The sequence below is a fragment of the Pristiophorus japonicus genome, chromosome 12, assembly GCF_044704955.1.
Source record: "Pristiophorus japonicus isolate sPriJap1 chromosome 12, sPriJap1.hap1, whole genome shotgun sequence".
In the NCBI taxonomy this organism is placed as follows: domain Eukaryota; kingdom Metazoa; phylum Chordata; class Chondrichthyes; family Pristiophoridae; genus Pristiophorus; species Pristiophorus japonicus.
Genome location: NC_091988.1, coordinates 45,885,012 through 45,910,705, shown reverse-complemented (window position 1 = coordinate 45,910,705; position 25,694 = coordinate 45,885,012). Strand labels below are relative to the sequence as shown.

The window sequence follows — 25,694 nt, the reverse complement described above, 5'->3', positions numbered from 1 at the left end:
TGTCACTAAATCCAGTAAAGCATTCAGAAGAAACTTCTTTACCCAGAGAATGGTTAGAATTTGCTACTTGCTATCACATGGAGTAGTTGAGGTGAATAACATGGATGTACTTACCGAACTTCCCCTTGAATGCATGAGGGAGAAAGGAATGGAAGGACATGCTGAGAGGATTAGATGAAGTAGAGTGTGACGCATAAATATTGGGCTCAATCACAAGTTTCTGTGCTGTAAATTCTATGAAAGCCACAAGAATGACTGTCACATAAGCAGTAAATGCCACCTGTGGAATGTTTCCAGAATGATCAAGAAAGACTGGATCAACTGGGCTTGTATTCACTGGAGTTCAGAAGAATGAGAGGGGACCTCATAGAAATGTTTAAAATTCTGATGGGTTTAGACAGGTTAGATGCAGGAAGAATGTTCCCAATGTTGGGGAAGTCCAGAACCAGGGGTCACAGTCTAAGGATAAGGGGTAAGCCATTTAGGTCCGAGATGAGGGGAAACTTCTTCACCCAGAGAGTGGTGAACCTGTGGAATTCTCTACCACAAAGTTGTTGAGGCCAATTCACTAAATATATTCAAAAAGGAGTTGGATGAAGTCCTTACTACTAGGGGGATCAAGGGGTATGGTGAGAAAGCTGGAATGGGGTACTGAAGTTGCATGTTCAGCCATGAACTCATTGAATGGCGGTGCAGGCTAGAAGGGCCGAATGATCTACTCCTGCACCTATTTTCTATGTTTCTATGATTGTGTACTGAAGTATTTCTCTGATTTTCAATCTAAAACGACTGAGCCGGAATACAGAATATGTCCTTAGAAATTAGCTGTACAGCCTGTAACTCCCAATGCTGCTTTTGCTGGTACCATCCTGAATTTGTGGTATCTGGATGCAAATCTTGGTTCTAATCATGCACTGTGGTTTTAATATGATACAAAATTGACTTTTAGTACAGTCACTTAAGTGGTGTTGGGGAAAGAGGATATAGAACTGTACAACACAATAACAGGCCATTTGGCCCACCAAGGAATGGAATCCAAGCTAAATCCGCTAGAGTCTAGATGGTCAAAGTCTTAATTGGCTCGAAAGCGGCCCCTAGTTATAAAACCAAAATGTTGTTTGCCATTTTTTTTTAATGGCTATATCTGCATGTCCTCATGCTTTCAGCTAATTGCATTTGAATGCTAGGTATCTGTTCATCCACATCCTTCAGCCCCTTTCCCTTTTGAATGCATGCTCCCATTTCTTTTATTTCCCCAGATGTGAGTATTGTGTGATTAGTCTGGTCCTCCAAAGTGGCTGCAAAGGTGTGAACGTAAGTGAGATTATTTCTACACCTGCTGAGACCCTGCGCAGCTCAAGACATATTTACAAACGGAAGGCAAAATCTTTTGATGGGTGAGACAGGTCTAAAATTTTAGTGCATAAAATTTGCATCTCACCATCTAAGTTCGGAGTCACCAAGTTGCAATGTGAAGCCAGAAAAGTCCAGCTGAGGAGGATATCCAAAAGTAGTGAGCAAATCTCCAATTTCAAACAAATATAATTACAGTACATTCTTTCAGATGTCCGCTTGGCTCAGTTGGTAGCATGTTTGCTTTCAAGTCCAAATATTGTGGGTTTTAGCCCCATTCCATGACTTGCTGCAAAAGCCAGCTTATGGCAGGACAACTTGGAAATTCCAGAAATGTTTGGATCTCCATGTCATACAAATGCCACTAACACGAAGCATATTCTATTAATACATGCTAAGATTTTAATGTCTGATATACCACCCAGAATATATGCATTTGGGTCCGTATATATCCTTGCTGTAAGGGCCAGGAGATTGTACCTGCAGCTCGCTTTCTGAAAGAAAGACTTGGACAATGCCAAACAGTTGTATCAAATCTCTTTCTGCAACACAGCTCCAGCTTAAAACTCATTCTTATATTAATAATGAATATTTGCACACTTAAGACAGCCTTTCTGGAGTATAATCTTTGGTGTGGTATTTCCGTTTGAATTAATCGAAGCATGCTGTTAGACATTTGACCATATTGTGTTCAGCCTGACTTGAATAAATTCTGTCCCTTCATCGTCTGAACCACAATTCTCGCATTTGCTGATAATTTGCAGGCTTAACTAATCTAGGCTAATAATACAAAAGAAAGTTAAACAATGTAGAAAATAAAAAAAAGAGGTATTGAAGAAAGCTTGGCAAGTAACAAAGGGAAATAGTAAAGGATTTTATAAACAAAAAGTAAAGAATAGTTTAAGTGTAGAGCTAATTAGCGATGAGAAAAATGTTATGGAGGAATGGCAAAAATACTAAATGAGTTTGTTTTCATGGGAGTGTAATAGTGGGGGGTATTAATTAGAAAAGGTAATTATAAAAAAGTAGTACTCCAAAAAAAAGTGCCTGCTATCCACACTTGCACTTTCCAGAAGAAGTCACTGGATGGAAATCATGTGTTGGATATCCTGGCAGATTTTTCCCCCTCTATCTCAGCTGTCCCCAATTGCTGCCATGGCTTGAATAAGCTAACACTGGAGAACAGAATACAACTGGGGGCCTAGCTGCTCTGCTGTGTTAACTGATCTAAGCCAGGGAAGTAGTTGGGGACCTCTGAGATAGAGAGGAAACATCTGCCAGGATTCCAACGTTACTTCTAATCACTAGTAAATCTGCTGTTGTTTCTGCTTCCTTCATCTGACTAGCACGTAGACTCTTGGACATCCTCTGCTCATTTTGTTTTTATTTAACCATAAGCTCTGCCTGCTGTAATATGAGGGCATTAAGGGCATGTTTTGTATTTTCAAGCTGACTCAACACATCCTCTGAGCGAAAGGAATTATGATGTTCCTTGTCATATTTAAGGATTTAAAAAAAAAAAAACATTTTCCATGGAAAATCATTTTGGCACAAGGTTTAAAAAAAAATAGGGCACATATATCTACTCACCACATTCTTTCTCTGTTCCCTCCTATATATTGAATAGGAGGAAACAGACCACTCCACTCCTAACCTATGAACATAGTTGCAATTAGCCTCAAGTGTTTAGATTCAAAGTCTATTATGGGTGTGCTGATTGTAGGTACTAATGGATAGAAAAATCTGTTGCTTCTGCCTGTCTCAGGCCATAGAATATGCCACAAAATACCCTGGAGAAATGGCAGAAAACCAATTTTGCTGTGTCTCTGCTGATTTGGAGAATTTCCAACAAATAAAGGGCAGAACTACCTCCTGACCTTGCAAGGGAAATGTCATCAAGGGTGGATCTAGGGCCTGGGACTCTTCCGTGTGGGAGCTGCCACTAACTTTGCTTAGTCTTGACCCGACCATCTCTGGAGGTTAGTACAGCGAGTGTCTTGAAGCAATGAATCATAGAATGGTTACAGCACAGAAGGAGGCCATTTGGCCCGTCAAGCCTGTGCCGGCTCTCTCCAACAGCACTTCAGCTAGTCCCACTCCCCTGCCTTTTCCCCGTAGCCCTGCAATTTTTTTTCCTTCAGGTACTTATCCAGTTCCCTTTTGAAAGCCACGATTGAATCTGCCTCCACCACCCTTCCAGGCAGTGAGTTCCAGATCCTAAACTCTTGCTGCAAAAAAAAGTTTTTTACTTGAGTGAGTTGAAGGAGAGGCCAGGCCGTTTGGGTGTGCAGAGTGGCTGGGTTAAAGCAGTTTAATAGTTGAATTTTAATAACTGAATCAATGTCGCCTTTGGTTCTTTTGCCAATCACCTTAAATTCGTGTCCTCTGGTTTTCAACTCTGCTGGCAATGGGAACAGTTTTGTTCCATCTACTCTGTCTAGACCAATCATGATTTTATCATACCAGTCTCCATATGGGAAAAAATGGTCCCACTGGTTTGCTCCATGCCATTGAAGTTATCTGGACCCCAGAAGAAAGGGCTGAATATTTTTTTTAATCAAATTGGCTCAGTGATGTGGTTGGGTCGGGAAGGTGGTCAATACTCCTCAGGGATGGCCGGCTGTCAGATTTTCTTGCTGCATGTGGCAGGTGGTGGGTGCGGGAGATGTGCCCACCTGCCCCATGCAAATTGGGTGCATTCACATTGATACCGCATACTTTGATGGGGTCCATGCTGGAAGGGACCTTTGGGCGTGATACTGCTGTGGATGCGACCTGAGGACATTTAAAAACATTCAGTCTCTAGTTAGGCCAGCATTTATTGCCCATCCCTAGACTCCCTTGAGAAGGTGGTGGTGAGCCACCTTTGTGAACCGCTGCAGTCCACATCTCTCAGGCCATTATCTCTCTCTCCATTTTTATTTGTACTCATGTTTTCAAATCCCTCTATGGCCTCAGGCCTCCTTATCGCTGTAATCTCCTCCAGCCCTATAATCTCCTTACACCTCTGTACTCCATCTATTCTGGCCTTTTGAACACCTCCGATTTTAATTGCTCCATCATTGACTGCCGTGCCTTCAGCTACCTAGGTCCTAAGCTCTAGAATTCCCTCACTAAATCTCTCCACCTCGCCACTTTTATTTCCTCCTTTAAGGTGCTCCTTAAAACTACGTGGTTGGCTAAGCTTTTGAGGGCGGTAACCGGGGGGTGGGGCAGGACTTTCTGTACCGTGCACTCCACTTCTCTTTTGGGCGGGTTCGGCAGTGCTATGCTGATGCATTTCAATGCCTCGCCCCTTCCATTAAGGGGAGGGAGGCTGTTAACTCTGCAGGCCATTTGAAGGCCTCCACAGGGCCACGAGGGCTAAGAGGTGCCATGGCTGCAGTCCGGCATTACGACGGAGTGCCGGGCTGTACGATGGCGGCCCGGACCCCGAGGAAGGAGCGGCGATTGGTCCAATCGGTGAGTTAGGAAAAAAACAAGATGGCGGCATACGCACGGCGCATGTCACCTTTAAGGCTCCCCCTGCGATGGGTCACTGGCCCGCTTCGCAACCTATGAGGCTGGCATGGTATTCAACTGTGGCGGCCTCACTGGGCGCTATCCAATTTCCACCGTGTGGCAGAAAGGTATCATCGTGCATGGCGATGACATAATCGCTGAATGCGCAGTGACCCAAGGCGCTACTGGTGGGAGCACTACCGTATTCATAATTCCGTTAACTCCCGCACAATTTCGCTGGAGCAGGTAGTGACACCCACTCGCCCCCTCAGGCAAAAACAGTTTCATGCCCCCCAAGGCACTAATGGGAGGCGCAGAACAGGGGAATTTCGGCCCCTTAGTCATTTTCGCTTGTATGGCTTGGTGTCAAAAGGTTTTTTTTATAATGCTCATGTGAATCGCCTTGGGACCAATATTCCTGCTAACTTTTTTTGGGGTGCACGGTCTCTTTAACGGGCTGTGTGGCCCATTCAAAGTTTCATGCATGTGCAAAATTTCACATTTGCAAAGCCGATCCCGGGTTGTGTGGGACCAGCAGACAGCTGCGCCGCCATGAGGGAATATTGCTTGGGACATTTTATTATGTTAAAGGTACTATATAAATATAAGTTATTAGGAAATTTGTTAAACACATAGTTCATTACTAATTGGTATTACTAGTTCTGATAGTTTGGTGAACATATTATTTTTCTTGCTACATCAAAGTTGTTTCAAAAGATCACAAAATAAATACAGACAAGGAAAGTCAGAACATCACAGCATCCAAACATCGTAGATTTTGCCTCCATTGCTCTACCGAGTGGTCCTCTCTAGGTGTTGCTTAATCCTTGTGTGGGGAAGAACTTCCTAACATCAATCCTGAATTTGCCTTTCACCGGTTTGAACTTGTACTCCCTAATCCTGCTGTCAAGGTTTACCTTGAAGGGCTGCTCTGATTTATCTTATCTATGGTTTTTATTACCATATACTTTTGTGAAGACTTTTCTGTTGCCTCGTTTCAAGGGTAAATTGCTTAAGTTTTAAAAAAATCTTTCTGTGTAACTCTAACCTCTGACATTCATATCAGCCTCATGGTTTTTTTTGCACTGTCTCCAGACCTTGAATATTCCCCTCGTGTCTCGGCCAAAATTGAAAACTGTATTCATGATGCAATATGACCAAAAAAACGATTCAGTTTCAACATAGGCATAGGGAAAGAAGAAGGGGGTGGGGTGGGGTAGCTGTACTAATTAGGGATAACATAATAGCAGTAGAAAAAAGGAACATAACTATCAGAACGATGGAAACAGAATCCATATGGATTGAAATAAAAGTGAAGGAATCGATTACACTAATAGGGGAATACTACAGACCACCTAATAGTGGAAAGAAGGTGGAGGAAGAACTACATAAGTAAGTATGTGAAATGAGTAAAGGACATAGAATAATAATCATGGGAGATTTTAACTACCCCCAAATAAACTCGCAAGAAGAGATAGCGAAAGGGGTACAGGGAATTGAGTTTTTACAATGTATGCAGGATACCTTTCTTATCCAATGTGTAAAAAGCCCAGCAAGAGAGGGAGCACCGCTGGATCTAGTAATGGGAAATTAACAAGATCAGATAAGAGAAGTAAGTGTAAGGGAATATCTGGGCAATAGTGATCACAACATAAGGTTTAAGATAAAGATTGAGAAGGACAAAAATCTAAGTAATAAATTTGAAGAAAACTGATTTAAAGGGGATGAGAATGGAACTAGGGAAAATAAACTGGAAACATTTACTGACAAACAAAGAAATAGGACAGCAGTGGGAAACATTTAAAACTGTGATAAATAGAGACCATGAGAAATATATCCCATGAAAAAGCAACAACAAACTAACCAGTAATGATGCACCATGGATGTATAAAGAAAAAGAGAAAAATTGAAACTAAAGAAAAAGGCATACACTAAGTATTATAAACAGTTAACTGAGGACTACTAATGTTGTACCTTTGTTTAAAAAGGGAAAAAGGGATAGACTGAGTAATTATAGGTCAGTCAGCTTAACTTTGGTAGTGGGCAAATTATTGGAAAAAATCCTGAAGAACAGGATAAATTTTCATTTGGAAAGACATGGATTACTCAAGGACAGTCAGCATGGATTTGTTAAGGGAAGGTCATGTCTGACTAACTTGATTACATTTTTTGAGGAGGTAACCAGGACGGTCGATGAGGGCAGTGTGTATAATGTAGTGTATATGGATTTTAGCAAACCTTTTGATAAGGTCCCACATGGCAGACTGGTCACGAAAGTAATAGCCCATGGAATCCAGGGCAAAATGGCAAGTTGGATCCAAAATTGGCTTGGAGGCAGGAAGCAAAGGGTAATGGTTGATGGGTGTTTTTGTGACGTGAAGGCTGTATCCAGTGGGGTTCCACAGGGCTTAGTGCTGGATCACTTGCTTTTTGTGCTATATATATCTATGACTTAGACTTGAATGTTGGGGGTATGATTAAGAAGTTTGCAGATGACACTAAAATAAGCTGTGCAGTTGATAATGAAGAAGAAAGCTGTGGACTGCAGGAAGATATCAATGCACTGGTCAGGTGGGCAGAACAGTGGCAAATGGAATTAAATCTGGATAAATGTGAGGTAATGCATTCGGGGAGGTCTAACAAGGCAAGAGAATACACATTAAATGGTATGACACTGAAAGGTGTAAAGGCACAAGGGGACCTTGGAGTGCAGGTCCACAGATCTCTAAAGGTAGCAGGTCAGGTAGATAAGATGGTTAAGAAGGCATATGGAATAATTACCTTTATTAGTCGAGGCATGGAATACAAGAGAAAAGACATTATGCTTGAACTGTATAAAGCACTGGTTAGGCCGCAGATGGAGTACTGCGTACAGTTCTGGTCACCACATTACAGGAAAGATGTGATTGCACTGGAAAAGGTGTAGAGGAGATGTACAAGAATGTTGCCTGGACTGGAGAATTTTGGCTATGAGGAAAGATTGGAGATGCTGGGTCTGTTTTCTTTGGAATAGATGAGACTAAGGGGAGACCTGATTGAGGTGTATAAAATTATGAGGGGCCTGGATAGAGTAGATAGTAAGGACCTGTTCCCCTTAACAGATGGATCAACAACCAGGGGGCATAGATTTAAAGTAATTGGGGAGAGGTTATATGAGAGGAAATGTCTTCACCCAGAGGGTGGTGGGGTCTGGAACTCACTGCCTAAAAGAGTGGTAGAGGCAGAAACCCTCACCACATTTAAAAGATACTTGGATGTGCACTTAAAGTGCCGTTACCTACAGGGCTACGGACCAAGAGCTGGAAAGTAGGATTAGGCTGGATAGCTCTTGATCAACCAGTGCGGACACGATGGGCCGTGTGTAAATTTCTATGGTTCTATGAAACAACAAAGGAGAGGATGACAAAAGTGAATGTAAAATGGTTCAGAAATAAGTCAAAGAAACCACTAGGAAGGCAAGAGATATCTGTACTACAAAATTAAATTATTAAGGACTATAAAAAGAAATAGTAAAATATTCTACAGACACATAAATAACAAAAGAAAAATCAGGATGGGGATAGGGCTACTAAGAGATACACACGATAAACTCAAAGGTACTGACAGCAAAATGGCAGAAATATAAAATAATTACTTAGCCTCATTTTTTTTCCAGGGAAACTAGCATGGTAGGAATGATATTAGAAGAAGAAATCAAAAAAGATATAAAGACATCGAAGGTAGAAAGGTGGAGATAATTGATAAAATAATCAAAACTAGTGAGAATAAAATCTCTGGTCCCAATGGATTGCATTGGTGCAAATTAAATGAAGTTAGGGAAGAGAGAGCAGAGGCACTATTACATATATATAAAAATTCATTTGAAAAGGGAATAATGCTAGAGGACTGGCTGACAGCCAATATGATTCCTATATTTAAAAAGCGAGATAGAGCAAATCGAGGGAACTATAAACCAATTATCTAATGTTGGTGGTAGGAAAGGTTATGGAATTCTTACTTACAGATGTAAGAAAATAACATCTAGAAACTGAAAATATAATAAAGAGTAGGCAAGGGTAATGCAATAAACGTAATATATTTGGTGTTTCAAAAGGCCTTCGATAAGATATCAGCCAATAGATTAATGACTAAGGTCGAACCATGTGGAGTCAGGGAACAAGTAGCTGAATGGATAGCAAGCTGATTACAAAACAGAAAACAGAGATTAGAGGTTAAAGGTAATTACTCAGACTGGCAAAAGGTGAGAAGTGGTGGGACCACCTTTGTTCAATGTTTACATAAAGGATTTGGAATCGGAAGTATAACTTCAGAATTTGTGGGCGACACCAAATTGGGGGAATAGTTAATACAGAGGAGGGCTGTGACAAAATACAGGAAACTTAGAAGCATAGAAAATAGGTGCAGGAGTAGGCCATTCGGCCCTTCGAGCCTGCACTACCATTCAATAAGATCATGGCTGTTCATTCACCTCAATACCCCTTTCCTGCTTTCGCTCCATACCCCTTGATCCCTTTTGCCGTAAGGGCCATATCCAACTCCCTCTTGAATATATTTAACGAACTGAAATCAACAACTCTCTGCGGTAGAGAATTCCGCAGGTTAACAACTCTCTGAGTGAAGAAGTTTCTCCTCATCTCGGTCCTAAATGGCTTATCCCTTATCCTTAGACTGTGACCCCTGGTTCTGGACTCCCCTAACATCGGGAACATTCTTCCTGCATCTAACCTGTCCAATCCTGTCAGAATTTTATATGTTTCTATGAGATCCCCTCTCATTCTTCTAAACTCCAGTGAATACAGGCCCAGTCGATCCAGTCTTTTCTCATATGTCAGTCCTACCATCCCGGGAATCAGTCTGGTGAACCTTCGCTGCACTCCCTCAATAGCAAGAATGTCCTTCCTCAGATGAGGAGACCAAAACTGAACACAATATTCCAGGTGAGGCCTCACCAAGGCCTTTTACAGCTGCAGAAAGACCTCCCTGCTCCTGTACTCAAATCCCCTAGCTATGAAGGCCAACATGCCATTTGTCTTCTTCACCGCCTGCTGCACCTGCATGCCAACCTTCAATGACTGATGTACCATGACACCCAGGTCTTGTTGCACCTCCCCTTTTCCTAATCTGCCGCCATTCAGATAATATTCTGCCTTCATGTTTTTGCCACCAAAGTGGATAACCTCACATTTATCCACATTATACTGCGTTAATAAACTTACAGAATGGGTGTACAATTGGCAAATGGACTTTGAAATAGATAAGTGTAAGGTGGTAGAATTTGATAGGAGGAATAATGAGGCCACATACTCACTCTTTGGAAAATAAGTGTCTAAATGGGGTAGAAGAGCAGACGGATCTGGGGGTACAGATACACAAATCACTAAAAATAATGACGCAGGTTAATAAGGCCATAAAAAAGGAAAATAAAGCACTGGAGTTCCTTTCTAGAGGGATAGAATTGACAAGCAGAGAAGTTATGTTAAACTTGTATCGAACACTTGCTGTACTCTGAACAGTTCTGGTCTCCATATTATAAAACGGATATAGATTCACGTGAAAAGGTGCAAAACAATTTACTAGGATGATATCAGAACTGGGAGGTTGCACGTATGAGGAAAGATTGAACAGGCTGGGGCTCTTTTCTCTATAAAAGAAAAGACTGAGGGGTGACCTGATAGAGGTCTTTAATATTATGAAAGAGTTTGATAGGGTAGATATAGAGAAGAACTTTGAACTTGCAGGGGGAGACCAGAACTAGGGGCCATAAATATAAGATAGTTACTAAGAAATCCAATAGTGAATTCAGGAGAAACGTCTTTATGAGAAAGTGGTTAAAATGTGGAATGTATTACCACATGGAGTAGTTGAGATGAATAGCATTGATGCATTTAAGGGGAGGAAAGAAAACAAAGACTTGCATTTATATAGTGCCTTTCACAATCACCGGTCGTCTCAAAATGCTTTACAGCCAATTAAGTATTTTTGGAGTGTAGTCACTGTTGTAATGTAAGTTAGATAAACACGTCAGGGAGAAAGGAATAGAAGGATATGTTGATGGGGTTAGATGAAGAAGGATGGGAGGAGGTTCGTGTGTAGCATAAATATGGTCATGGACCTGTTGGGCCAAATAGCCTGTTTGTGGGCTGTAAATACTACGTAATTCTATGTAATGCAACATCCCCTGACTTGTACTTCACTGGGCCTCGACCAAGCCAACATCCCCAGCATTGAAGCACTGACCACACTTGATCAACTCCGCTGGGCAGGCCACATTGTCCGCATGCCAGACACGAGGCTCCCAAAGCAAGCGCTCTACTCGGAACTCCTTCACGGCAAGCGAGCCAAAGGTGGGCAGAGGAAACGTTACAAGGACACCCTCCAAGCCTCCCTGATAAAGTGCAACACCCCCACCGACACCTGGGAGTCCCTGGCCAAAGACCGCTCTAAGTGGAGGAAGTGCATCCGGGAGGGCGTTGAGCACCTCGAGTCTCATCGCCGAGAGCATGCAGAAACCAAGCACAGGCTGCGGAAGGAGTGTGCGGCAAACCAGTCCCACCCACCCTTTCCTTCAATGACTATCTGTCGCACCTGTGACAGGGATTGTGGTTCTCGTGTTGGAATGTTCAGCTACCTAAGGACCCATTTTCAGAGTGGAAACAAGTCTTCTTCGATTGCGAGGGACTGCCTGTGATGATGACTTCACTGGTTCAGCTATATAGTTCATGTTTATTGTTGCTCCACAGGGATTGGATGTTGCATGTTTAACCTCCCCCTGGATCTCCTTCAACCTCAACCACATGCCATGTGTCAAAATAACAATCTCCCAATACGTAATACCTTGCAATTAAGGTGATGGAACCACCCTCCCCCCCCCCCAAACCCCCACCCCAACCTCACCACCTCCAAAGAAGAAAATTCGACCCCATGTATTTAAATTGTTCATGTATATATTTTGTTACCAGTAGCTTTCCAAACAGGAATTGGTTTTATAACTGGTATAATGTGTGCAAACAGCCAAATTTGCAAACCATGTGTGTTTATATAATATGCAGAAGTGTGAAGTTATCCACTTTGTTAGGAAAAATAGAAGAGCAGAATACTTTTTAAATGGTGAGAGATTAGGGAATGTTGGTATTCAAAGGGACCTGGGTGTCATTGTACACAAATCACAGAAAGTTAACATGTAGGTTCAGCAAGCAATTAAGAAAGCAAATGGTACATTAGCCTTTATTACAAAGAGATTGGAGTACAAGAGTAAATAAGTCTTACTACAATTCTATATAGCCTTGTAGAGACCACACCTGGATTACTGTGTACAGTTTTAATCTTCTTGCCTAAGGAACAATATACTTACCTTAGAGGGAGTGCAACGGAGGTCCACTGGCCTGATCCTGGGATGGGGGGATTGTCCTCTGAGGAGAGATTGAGTAGACTAGACTTATAGGGGTCAAGTTTTGGGTCGTGCCTAGAACGGCGCAGCCCCGCAAGCCACGCCTGATTTCCGCACTCAAAACCGCGCCTAAAACTTACCTTGGTTTTCTTCCCCCACCCCCCTTTCTCCCCCCACCCCTCGCTGTCAGAAACACAGAGATACTGACAGACAGAGAGAGAGACACTGACAGAGAGAGACACACTGGGGGGGCCCTGTCCTAGCACGCTGTTGGAGGGTTCCCAGTCTTGCAGTCGGTGAGTAGAAACGTAATTTTTTATTTATTGATTTTTTAATTATTTTTTTTATTTTTTATTTTTATATTTTTTGATTGATTTATTGGTTGATTTATTGATTTATTTATCATTTATTATTGATGATGGCTCTTTATTTGTAAAAGTGATGTGTTTCATGTTTGTAAACTTCCCTCCCCACCCCCCTATCTCTTGTTCCCTACGCCTGATTTCTAAGTGTAGGCAAGGTTTTTCTGAGCGTACAAAAATCTACACTTACTCCATTCTAAGTTAGTTTGGAGTAAGTTTTCGCTGCCTAAACTTGCAAAACAGGCGGAAGTGGCTGGACACGCTCACTTTTGAAAAAAAAATCTGTTCTAAAATGAAACTGTTCTACCTCACTAGAACTGGAGCAAAGTAAATGTCGAGAATTGCAATTTCTAAGATGCTCCATTCTAAACTAGTTGCTCCAAAAAAATAGGAGCAACTCAGGCCGAAACTTGACCCTATACTCCCTAGATTTTAGAAGAATGAGAGGTGATCTCATTGAAACATATAAAATTCTTAAGGGGCTTGAGAGGGTAAATGCTGGGAGGACGTTTCCCCTGTCTGGGGAGTCTAGAACTCGGCGGGGGTTGTTATGTATTGTCCAGGTACATTAACTATATAAGTACAATAGTGCGCCACAGAGGGCGCTGTGGTGGGAGACCTGAAGGTACCTGCAAGACAGAGTATTAAAGGCTGCCCACCACACCTGAGAGGCACTCTGGAGTTACACAATAAAGGACTAAGGTCACAGCAGTTACTACAACACCAGACTGCGTGGAGTCAGTGATTTGAGTGCTGCATACACTACAGGGGGGGGGGGGGTGGGGTCACAGTTTCAGAATAAGGGGTCGGCCATTTAGGACTGAGATGAGGAGAAATTTCTTCACTCAAAGGGTTGTGAATCTTTGGAATTCCCTACCCTAGAGAGCTGTGGATGCTCATGCATTGAGTATATCCAAGATTGATAGATTTTTGGATTTTAAGGGACTCAATGGATATGAAGCTAGTGCGGGAAGGTGGAGATCTGGTAGAAGATCAGCCATGATCTTATTAAATGGCGGAGCAGGCTTGACGGGCCGAATGACCTGCACCTGTTTCTATTTCTCATGTTCTTATGTTTACTCTTTATTATCATGCCCTGGGCCCTTTCTCATGATATTGTAATTTATGAACAGCTATGCTGTTGCTTTTTTGACTGTGAGCTGCGATTGAGTGTAACGTTGACAGATTTTGTTTTCGCTGGCAGTGAGGAAATAGGTTTGCTCTGAGCTGAAGATGTTGGCGATGGCGGTTGTGTTATCAGTAGAATCATAGAATCATACAGTACAAAAAGAAGCCATTCAGCCCATCGTGCCTGTGCCCTCTCTCTGATAGAGCTATCCAATTCATAGAACCATGGAATCCTTCCACCAGAGTAGGGGGTCATTCAACCAGTCGTGCCTGTGCTGACTCTTTCAAAGTGCTGTCCAAATGAATCCCACAGCCCTGTTTTTTCCCCATAACCCTGCAAATTAGTTCTCTTCAAATACATGTCCAATTGTCTTTTGAAAGTTCCTATGAAATCTGATTCCACCACGTTTTAGATAGTGCATTCCAGATCTTAACAACCCTCTGTGTGAAAAAAATTCTCCTAATTTCCTCTCTAGTTCTTTCGCCAATTATTTTAAATCTATGACCTCTGGTTATTGCCCCACTTGCCAGAGGAAACCGTTTCTCCCTACTTGCACTGTCAAAAGCCCATGGGCTAGATTTTCCACTTTTTTTTTCATGCTTAACACCCACTTAACGTCGATTTTACTGCTGAAATGATGCATAACACCCAGATACCGCCCATTTAGCCACAAAATGGAAACCGACGGGCATTTTTTGTGAACTTATAGGCAAGTGTTACTTTCCCCATGTGTTTAACGCCGGGAAAAAATAATACCGCCCGCCCACTTTTTTTTGTCATAAAGAGCATATTTACCGAAACTAGCAGCCATGAGATCGCCCAGTGTCACTTTCACCACCTCGCACACATATCTACCACAATATCGCTCGCCCCAAAAAACGCCCAGAAAAGATGGAACTAACCGGAACTAATCACTACATCACATGTCGGATCCTTTAAAAGGCTGCTGTGCTTCAACCTCGGGGGAGTTTGGATGTATTTTGGAGGTCATTAGAGTTGATGTGAACATTTGTACAAACATCTTGACCATACTGCGACCGATTGGAATTTAATAGGTGTCTTCGTTGGGACATTCATTGTTTGTGACAAATTGGTGGAAAACAGAGAGCTATTGCAATGGGGCCTGTCCTTTCTCACCCTCTCTTGATGACCAATTACATAATGCAGACTCGAGATGGTCGAAGGTATGCTCCATAGCATTAAGTGCCCAATGTAAGACGTGCCAGACTGATGTCGAGGACCAGACGTTACACCCCCAACAAGTACAGGGGGAAGCAGTCTTATCTCAACTTGCCTGACACCACCTGCCTTCGGAGACTGCGCTTCCACAAAGAGGTTATCATAAGGGGAGATCTGCAGCCTGCCAGCACCATCAGTACTGCACTGTCCGTCAAGGTCAAAGTCACCGCGGCATTGTCGTTCTATGCCTTGGGTTCTTTTCAGGCCACAGCTGGCGACATTTGCGGACTGTCTCAGCATGCCACACATTGCTGCATTAGACAGGTCACTGAAGCTCTGTACGCATGCAGGAGGGACTTGATCAGCTTCTCTATGACCAGGGAGGCACAGAGTGAGAGGGCGCAAGGATTCTCCAGAATTGCAAACTTCCCCAAGGTGCAGGGAGCAATAGACTGTACGCACATTGCGATGCGGGCGCCTTTTAAGGATGCAGAGGTTTTCAGGAACCACAAGAGATTCCATTCCCTGAATATCCAACTCGTTGTCGACCACCAGCAAATTATAATGGCAATGAATGCTAAATTTCAGGGCAGCATCCATGATGCTTACATCCTGCGTGAGAGTACTGTATCTGACTTGTTTCACATCAACCACAAGGTCAATGCTGGATGCTTGGTAACAAAGGATACGGCTTCGCCACCTGGCTGATAAACCCCCTGCAGGACACCCTCACCAAGGCCGAGAGGCGATACAACGAGAGCCATAGAGCCACTTGCAATATCGTGGAGCAAACCATTGGAGTGCTTAAGCAACACTTCAGATGCCTGGACCACTCAGGAGGCGAGCTCCAATACCACCCTGAGCACGTAGTTCAATTCCTGATGTTGTGCTCCACGCTGCACAACTTGGCTATCAGGAGGGGACAAGAATTGCCAGATGAGTCTGACAGTCCATCTCACCAGAGGGAGGAAAAGGAGGACAAGGAGGCAGACACTGACATCGGCCCACACAATCAGGCTGATGCTGAAGCCATACCCCTGTCCCCCTGTAGACCGCATGAAAGGACCCGTGCTGGCATGGTAGCTGCAAGAACCTTATGTCAGGAGCTCATCAATGAGTGCTTTGCCTGAAAGAACATTGGTGTTATTTACAAGGCTGACACACTGCTGGGTGTGGCGGTCATACATCAATGATGGGCATCATTTTGGTGACAGTTAAAGTTTAAATTGATTGAAGTTAAGTGCCATTATACCTTTTGATGTTAAGGAATCACCAGTATATAATGGTGCAGCTATCTGAGCCAATGTGCAACAAGGTTTTGTTAAATAAAAAACATTTGAACTGAACAGTTGTCTGAAATCATCAGTATTTCTGTAAAAACCAACCCTTCCCCCCACCACCCCCGCAACCACCGGCTTCTCTTTCCCATCTCTACCCCTTCCACTTCCCCGCCTGCCTTCGAACCACCTAGCTGAGGAGCTCCTCAGGCGAAGCTTCACTGCAGCAGTCGGGCGCAGCGTGAGGAGGTGCGTCGCTCAGGCGTGAGTTCCAGGGTCGGCGAGAGGCCTATAAAGGCCCAACGCGGCGGCAGTCGGGAGCAGCGTGAGGAGATGCGTCGCTGAGGCATGAGTTCCAGGGTCGGCGAGAGGCCTATAAAGGCCCAACGCGGCGGCAGTCGGGAGCAGCGTGAGGAGGTGCGTCACTCAGGCGTGAGTTCCAGGGTCGGCGAGAGGCCTATAAAGGCCCAACGCGGCGGCAGTCGGGAGCAGCGTGAGGAGGTGCGTCGCTCAGGCGTGAGTTCCAGGGTCGGCGAGAGGCCTATAAAGGCCCAACGCGGCGGCAGTCGGGAGCAGCGTGAGGAGATGCGTCGCTGAGGCATGAGTTCCAGGGTCGGCGAGAGGCCTATAAAGGCCCAACGCGGCGGCAGTCGGGAGCAGCATGAGGAGGTGCGTGGAGAGGTGTGCCGGTGCAGCTACAGGGAGAAGGCAAAAAAGAAGTAGAAAGAAACAGAAAGGTGACGTCACAGCCAAGAGGGTAAGTGATTGGCTGGTGATTGGTGAGTAGTTTTTCTTTTTTCTCTTCTATATCAGTGAGTAAACTTTAGCATTGTTGTTGCCAATTTAAGTGTATCTAAGGGTTAAGTCATGGCAGGAGAGCTTGGTCACGTGATATGCTCCTCCTGTACCATGTGAGAACTCAGGGACACTTCCGGTGTCCCTGACGACTACGTGTGCGGGAAGTGTATCCGCCTCCAGCTCCTGACAGACTGTGTTGTGGAATTGGAGCTGAGGGTGGATTCACTCTGGAGCATCCACGATGCTGAGAATGACGTGAGTAGCATGTGTAGTGAGTTGGTCTTACCGCAGGTGAAGGGTCCACAGCCAGTTAGGGAATGGAAGACCAGCAGGAAGAGCAGTGCAAGGAAGGTAGTGCAGGGGGATGACTCATCAGGGGAGGGCAGCAGCAGCCAAGTTCATGGCACCGTGGCTGGCTCTGCTGCACAGGAGGGCAGGAAAAAGAGTGGGAGAGCGATAGTGATAGGGGATTTGATTGTAAGAGGAATAGATAGGTGTTTCTGCGGCCGCAACCGAGACTCCAGGATGGTATGTTGCCTCCCTGGTGCAAGGGTCAAGGATGTCTCGGAGCGGGTGCAGGACATTCTGAAAAGGGAGGCTGAACAGCCAGTTGTCGTAGTGCACATTGGTACCAACGATATAGGTTAAAAAAGGGATGAGGGTCCTACGAGATGAATTTAAAGAGTTAGGAGCTAAATTAAAACGTAGGACCTCAAAAGTAGTAATCTCAGGATTGCTACCACTGCCACGTGCTAGTCAGAGTAGGATTCGCAGGATAGCTCAGATGAATACGTGGTTTGAGCAGTGGTACAGCAGGGAGGGATTCAAATTCCTGGGGCATTGGAACCGGTTCTGGGGGAGGTGGGACCAGTATAAACCGGACGGTCTGCACCTAGGCAGGACTGGAACCAATGTCCTAGGGGGAGTGTTTGCTAGTGCCGTTGGGGAGGAGTTAAACTAATATGGCAGGGGGATGGGAACCAATGCAGGGAGACAGAGGGAAACAAAAAGGAGACAAAAGCAAAAGACAGAAAGGAGATGAGTAATAGTGGAGGGCAGAGAAACCCAAGGCAAAAAACAAAAAGGGCCACTGAATATAAAGGGGCTGCAAGGGGGTCAAAACTAAAAATCATGGTTTAAAAACTAGCATTAAAACACTCTACCTAAACGCACGCAGCATTCGAAATAAAGTAAATGAGTTGACGGCACAAATCATTACAAATGAGTATGATTTGGTGGCCATTACAGAAACGTGGTTGCAGGGTGGCCAAGACTGGGAATTAAACATACAGGGGTATCTGACGATTCGGAAAGATAGACAAGAAGGGAAAGGAGGTGGGGTAGCTCTGTTAATAAAGGATTTTATCAGGGCAGTTGTGAGAGACGATATTGGCTCTAATGAACAAAATATTAAATCATTGTGGGTGGAGATTAGAGATAGTAAGGGGAAAAAGTCACTGGTGGGCGTAGTTTATAGGCCCCCAAATAATAACTTCACGGTGGGGCGGGCAATAATCAAGAGAATAATGGAGGCATGTGAAAAAGGAATGGCAGTAATCATGGGGGATTTTAACCTACATATCGATTAGTCAAATCAAATCGCACGGAGTAGCCTGGAGGAGGAATTCATAGAATGCATACAGGATTGTTTCTTAGAACAGTATGTTACAGAACCTATAAGGGAGCAAGCCATCTTAGATCTGGTCCTGTGTAATGATACAGGAATAATAAACGATCTCCTAGTAAAAGATCCTCTCGGAATGAGTGATCACAGTATGGTTGAATTTGTAATACACATTGAAGGTGAGGAAGTAGTGTCTCAAACGAGCGTACTATGCTTAAACAAAGGGGACTACAGTGGGATGAGGGCAGAGTTGGCTAAAGTAGACTGGAAACACAGACTAAATGGTGGCAAAATTGAGGAACAATGGAGGACTTTTAAGGAGCTCTTTCATAGTGCTCAACTAAAATATATTCCAGTGAAAAAGAAGGGCGGTAAGAGAAGGGATAACCAGCCGTGAATAACCAAGGAAATAAAGGAGAGTACCAAATTAAAAACCAATGCGTATAAGGTGGCCAAGGTTAGTGGGAAAATAAAAGATTGGGAAAATTTTAAACAACAGCAAAGAATGACTAAGAAAGCAATAAAGAAAGGAAAGATAGATTACGAAGGTAAACTTGCGCAAAACATAAAAACGGATAGTAAAAGCTTTTACAAATATATAAAATGGAAAAGAGTGACTAAAGTAAATGTTGGTCCCTTAGAAGATGAGAAGGGGGATTTAATAATGGGAAATGTGGAAATGGCTGAGACCTTAAACAATTATTTTGCTTCGGTCTTCACAGTGGAAGACATAAAAACCATGCCAAAAATTGCTGGTCACAGGAATGTGGGAAAGGAGGACCTTGAGACAATTACTATCACTAGGGGGGTAGTGCTGGACAGGCTAATGGGACTCAAGGTAGACAAGTCCCCTGGTCCTGATGAAATGCATCCCAGGATATTAAAAGAGATGGCGGAAGTTATAGCAGATGCATTCGTTATAATCTACCAAAATTCTTTGGACTCTGGGGAGGTACCAGCGGATTGGAAAGCAGCTAATGTAATGCCTCTGTTTAAAAAACGGGGCAGACAAAAGGCAGGTAACTATAGGCAGGTTAGTTTAACATCTGTAGTGGGGAAAATGCTTGAGGAAGAAATAGCGGGACATCTAGATAGGAATAGTGCAATCAAGCAGACGCAGCATGGATTCATGAAGGGGAAATTATGTTTAACTAATTTACTGGAATTCTTTGAGGATATAACGAGCATGGTGGATAGAGGTGTACCGATGGATGTGGTGTATTTAGATTTTCAAAAGGCATTCGATAAGGTGCCACACAAAAGGTTACTGCAGAAGATAAAGGTACGCAGAGTCAGAGGAAATGTGATAGCATGGATAGAGAATTGGCTGGCGAACAGAAAGCAGAGAGTCGGGATAAATGGGTCCTTTTCGGGTTGGAAATCGGTGGTTCGTGGTCTGCCACAGGGATCGGTGCTGGGACCACAACTGTTTGCAATATACATAGATGACCTGGAAGAGGGGACAAAGTGTAGTGTAACAAAATTTGCAAATGACACAAAGATTAGTGGGAAAGCGGGTTGTGTAGAGGACACAGAGAGGCTGCAAAGAGATTTAGATAGGTTAAGCGAATGGGCTAAGCTTTGGCAAATGGAATACAATGTCAGAAAGTGTGAGGTCATCCACCTTGGGAAAAAAAACAGTAAAAGGGAATATTATTTGAATGGGGAGAAATTACAACATGCTGCGGTGCAAAGGGACCTAGGGGTCCTTGTGCATGAATCCCAAAAAGTTAGCAAAAGGTGCAGCAGGTAATCAGGAAGGCGAATGGAATGTTGGCCTTCATTGCGAGAGGGATGGAGTACAAAAGCAGGGAGGTCCTTTTGCAACTGTATAGGGTATTGGTGAGGCCGCACCTAGAGTACTGCGTGCAGTTTTGGTCACCTTTCTTAAGGAAGGATATACTAGCTTTGGAGTGGGTACAGAGACGATTCACTAGGCTGATTCCGGAGATGAGGGGGTTACCTTATGATGATAGATTGAGTAAACTGGATCTTTACTCGTTGGAGTTCAGAAGGATGAGGGGTGATCTTATAGAAACATTTAAAATAATGAAAGGGATAGACAAGATAGAGGCAGAGAGGTTGTTTCCACTGGTCGGGGAGACTAGAACTAGGGGGCACAGCCTCAAAATATGGGGGAGCCAATTTAAAACCGAGTTGAGAAGGAATTTCTTCTCCCAGAGGGTTGTGAATCTGTGGAATTCTCTGCCCAAGGAAGCAGTTGAGGCTAGCTCATTGAATGTATTCAAATCACAGATAGATAGTTTTTTAACCAATAAGGGAATTAAGGGTTATGGGGAGCGGGCGGGTAAGTGGAGCTGAGTCCACGGCCAGATCAGCCATGATCTTGTTGAATGGCGGAGCAGGCTCGAGGGGCTAGATGGCCTACTCCTGTTCCTAATTCTTATGTTCTTATGTTTGTTCTCCCAAAACAAGCGCTCTACTCGGAATTCCTTCACGGCCAACGAGTCAAAGATGGGCAGAGGAAACGTTACAGGGACACCCTGAAAGCATTCCTGAAAAAGTGCAACATCCCCACTGACACCTGGGAGTCCCTGGCCAAAGACTGCCCTAAGTGGAGAAAGTGCATCCGGGATGGCACCGAGCACCTCGAGTCTCATCGCCGAGAGCATGCAGAAATCAAGTGCAGGCAGCAAACCTGTCCCACCCACCCTTTCCTCAACAACTATCTGTCCCACCTGTGACAGAGACTGTGGTTCTCGTATTGGACTGTTCAGCCACCTAAGGACTCATTTTTAAGAGTGGAAGGTTCGAGGGACTGTCTATGATGATGATGATACATCACTCGCTCAGACTGGCAAATGTGCCACAGTTGTTTTTTTTTTCGTTCATGGGATGTGGAAGTCACTGGCAAGACTGGCACTTATTGCCCATCCCTAACTGCCCCCGAGAAGGTGGTGGTGAGCTGCCTTCTTGAACTGCTGCAGTCCGTTACTCACACAGTGCTGACTTTGTTATAGCCATTTGGTACAACTGAGTGGCTTGCTCGGCCATTTCAGAGGGCAGTTAAGAGTCAATCACATTGCTGTGGGTCTGGAGTCACATGTAGCCCAGAACAAGTAAAGACCTCAGATTTCCTTCCCTATAGGACATTAGTGAACCAGTTGGGTTGTTTCAATAATACGGTAGTTTCATGTCATCATTACTGATACGAGCTTTATAATTCCAGATATATTTAATTAACTGAATTTAAATTTCCCCAGCTGTCGTGGTGGGATTTAAACTTACGTTCCCAGATTATTAGTCCAGGCCTCTGGATTACTAGCTCAGTAACATAACCACTATGCTACCCTACCACCTGATTTTGTCCACACACTTATTTTGGGGGTGTCTTCTCGAGCCACAACAGCGGGATGTATGTTTTCTCTCCAGTTACAATAATGAAATGATTTTATGGCCAGCAGGACACCCTTCTGATGGGAGTAGGCCGAGTCGGCATGTATGTGGTCCATGGGGAAGGCAAAGTCTGTTGTCCTGGTAGTTTCTCCAGTTTCCACCCACAGTGTATTATTAGATACTTGCTAAGTTGCATTCCAACCAGCACGCACCTCCAAGCCAGGGCATAATTGATATCCCAATTTATAACTATTCTTAGACGTGAAGCTGTGTGATGTGAGCAATCAGAAACTCCAGAATGTGGACAAGCAGGCACTTGATCGGCACAAAAATCGATGTGCGTGATTCAGAGTCATTGAATTTTTCTTGTCTTCCTGGAATATTTGCATGCAACACTAGCAAATATGTAACAATTGAGCAAGGCTTTGTCAAGAAGGAAATAAAAGATCATGAAACGCCTATTCCAAAAAGTAAAATTGAGACATACTGCACCTTGTAATAAGATATCACAATTGTCACTAATTGCTGCTCGTGCCCCAAAAAGAAGGCACTGGTCTGATTTGTGTGCATCTTCACATTTGCTGTCTATGCCATCCAATTTTCTATAACACGGACTTGGTCTTTTCATTTTCCATCTGCCCAACGTGGAGCATTCCACTTTCATACCATGCTCCATCTGGCTGAAATTCAATGAACCAATGAAACTCTAGGTTTTTCAAATTGGCAGCATGAATCCGCTCAGGCCCTGTTGAATTGTTTGGGGTCAGCCTTATTATCCTAATGGGCGCAGACTCCTAGTGCTGCTAACGCTGTCTATTGGCAAAAATCCAGTAGTGTTGCAACAGGGACACCACTGCAGCACGGGAAGAGGTGGCGAGTGACCATTAAGTTGCAGAAGATCAGAATACTGGCTTCTACTGAGGCTTGGGCTGAGACTGAAGCTTTTAGCAAGTCAGTGGCCATGACAAGGCCTGCTCCCCACAGTGGAAGAACTCTGGGCCTTTGCCATTGCTTCCCACCGCCACCTTCAACATGGTAGCTCTACTCGGAACTCCTTCACGGCAAATGAGCCAAAAGTGGGCAGAGGAAACATTACAAAGTTATCCTCAAAGCCTCCCTGATAAAGTACAGCATCCCCACTGACACCTGGGAGTCCCTGGCCAAAGACCGCCCAAAGTGGAGGAGGTGCATCCGGGAGGGCGCTGAGCACCTCGAGACTCCTCGACAAGAGCATGCAGAAATCAAGCGCAGGCAGCGGAAAGAGCGTGCGGCAAACCTGTCCCACCCACCCTTTGCCTCAACGAATATCTGTCCTACCTGTGACAGTAATTGCGGCTCTCGTATTGGACTGTGTTGTGTATCTGTAAAGCATGCACTCCCATGTTCCGCCACCAGGGAGCGCATCCCCTGAAGTCCCAAGGGATCCCAGCATCCCTTGGGAGCACAGTATATAAGCCGGCCCCGAAGGCCTGTTCCTCACTCTGGAGTGTCTTAAAAAAGACTGAGGTCACTGTTACTTTAACCTCCCTGTGTGCAGTCTCATCTGTGTTAGGAACACAATAACTGGCGATGAGAATACGAATCCAACGCAAAGATGCAGCAAACTGTGGGCATCCTGGAGAAGTTCTCGGAGGATGAGGACTGGGATGTCGAACAGCTAGACCAGTACTTTGTTGCCAACGAGCTGGACGGAGAAGGAAGCGCTGCAAAAAGGAGAGCGGTCCTCTTCACGGTCTGTGGGGCACCGACCTACAGCCTCATGAATATTCTTCTGGCTCTGGTGAAACCCACAGATAAGTAGTATGAAGAGCTGTGTACACTGGTTTGGGAGCATCTTAACCCGAGGGAGAGCATGCTGATGGCGAGGTATCGGTTCTACACGTGCCAGCGATCTGAAGGTCAGGATGTGGCGAGCTACGTCGCTGAACTAAGGTGACTTGCAGGACAATGTGAGTTTGATGGCTACCTGGAGCAGGCGCTCAGAGACTTTTTTGTACTGGGCATTGGCCACGAGACCATTCTATGAAAACTTTTGAATGTAGAGACACCAACCCTCAGTAAGGCCATTGCGATAGCACAGGCATTTATGTCCACCAGTGATAACACCAAACGAATCTCTCAGCACACAAGTGCGAGCAATGTTCATAAATTAACTGGAACTGTGTTTGCGAGCAGAAGTGTACAGGGCAGAACCCACGAGTCTGTAACTGCCAGCAGGCCTCAGGTGACCCAGATGACTCAGAGTCCGCAACAAAGGATGAATGCAAGGCAATTCACACCTTGTTGACGTTGTGGAGGCTTCCATTCAGCGTATTCATGCCGCTTCAAAGGGTATGTTTGCAAGAGCTGTGGAACAATGGGGCACCTCCAACGAGCTTGCAGACGAGCTGCAAGCTCTGCAAAACCTGCTAACCACCACGTGGCAGAGGAAGATCAGTCCATGGTGGATCAAAGCAATTTCGAGCCTCAGAGAGAGGAGGCAGATGCTGAAGTACACGGGGTGCACACATTTTCGACGAAATGTCCACCTATAATGCTAAATGTAAAATTGAATGGCTTACCTGTAGCCATGGAACTGGACACTGGCGCTAGCCAATCCATCATGAGTAAAAAGATGTTTGAGAGACTGAGGTGCAACAAGGCACTCAGACCAGCCCTGAGCCCCATCCACACGAAACTGAGAACGTACACCAAAGAGCTCATCACTGTCCTGGGCAGCGCCATGATCAAGATCACCGATGAGGGCATGTTGCACAAATTGCCACTCTGGATTGTCCCGGGCGATGGCCCCACACTGCTTGGAAGGAGCTGGCTGGGCAAAATCTGCTGGATCTGGGATGACGTCTGAGCTCTATCACATGTCGATGAGGCCTCATGTACCCAGGTTCTTAACAAATTTCCTTCCCTTTTTGAGCCGGGCATTGGAAACTTTTCCGGGGCGAAGGTACGGATCCACTTGGTCCCAGAGGCACGACCCATTCACCACAAGTGGCTTGCGGTACCTCACATGATGAGGGAGAGAGTGGAAATCGAGCTGGACAGGCTGCAATGCAAGGGCATCATCTCCCCAGTGGAATTCAGCAAGTGGGCCAGCCCGATTGTTCCAGTACTCAAAAGTGATGGCACGGTCAGGACTTGCAGCGATTATAAAGTAACTATTAATAATTTCTCGCTACAGGACCAATACCCGCTACCTAAGGCAGACGATCTATTTGCGGTGCTGGCAGGAGGCAAGACGTTCACCAAGCTTGACCTGACTTCGGCCTACATGACGCAGGAGCTGGAAGAGTCTTTGAAGGGCCTCACCTGCATCAACACGCACAAGGGACTGTTCATTTACAACAGATGCCCATTTGGAATTCGGTCAGCTGCAGCGATCTTCCAGAGAAACATGGAGAGCCTACTCAAGTCGGTATCACGCACGGTGGTTTTTCAGGATGACATATTGGGGTCGGGATACCGTCGAGCACCTACAAAACCTGGAGGAGCTCCTCCAGCGACTGGATTGCGTAGGGCTGCGGCTGAAGAGGTCGAAATGCGTCTTCATGGCAACAGAAGTGGAGTTTTTGGGGAGAAAGATCGCGGCGGATTGCATTCGGCCCACAGATGCCAAGACAGAGGCTATCAGGAACGCGCCCAGGCCACAAAATGTCATGGAGCTGCAGTCATTCCTGGGACTCCTCAACTATTTTGGTAACTTCCTACCGAGGTTAAGCACCCTCTTAGA

At 44.8% G+C, this 25,694-nt stretch overlaps 1 long non-coding RNA gene across 1 annotated transcript in view; it reads right to left on the bottom strand.

Moving 5' to 3' along the window:
* The window catches only part of LOC139277220 (uncharacterized), a 55,543-nt gene that overhangs the window by 16,511 nt on the left and 13,338 nt on the right, over positions 1-25,694 (bottom strand). The window lies entirely within an intron of this gene.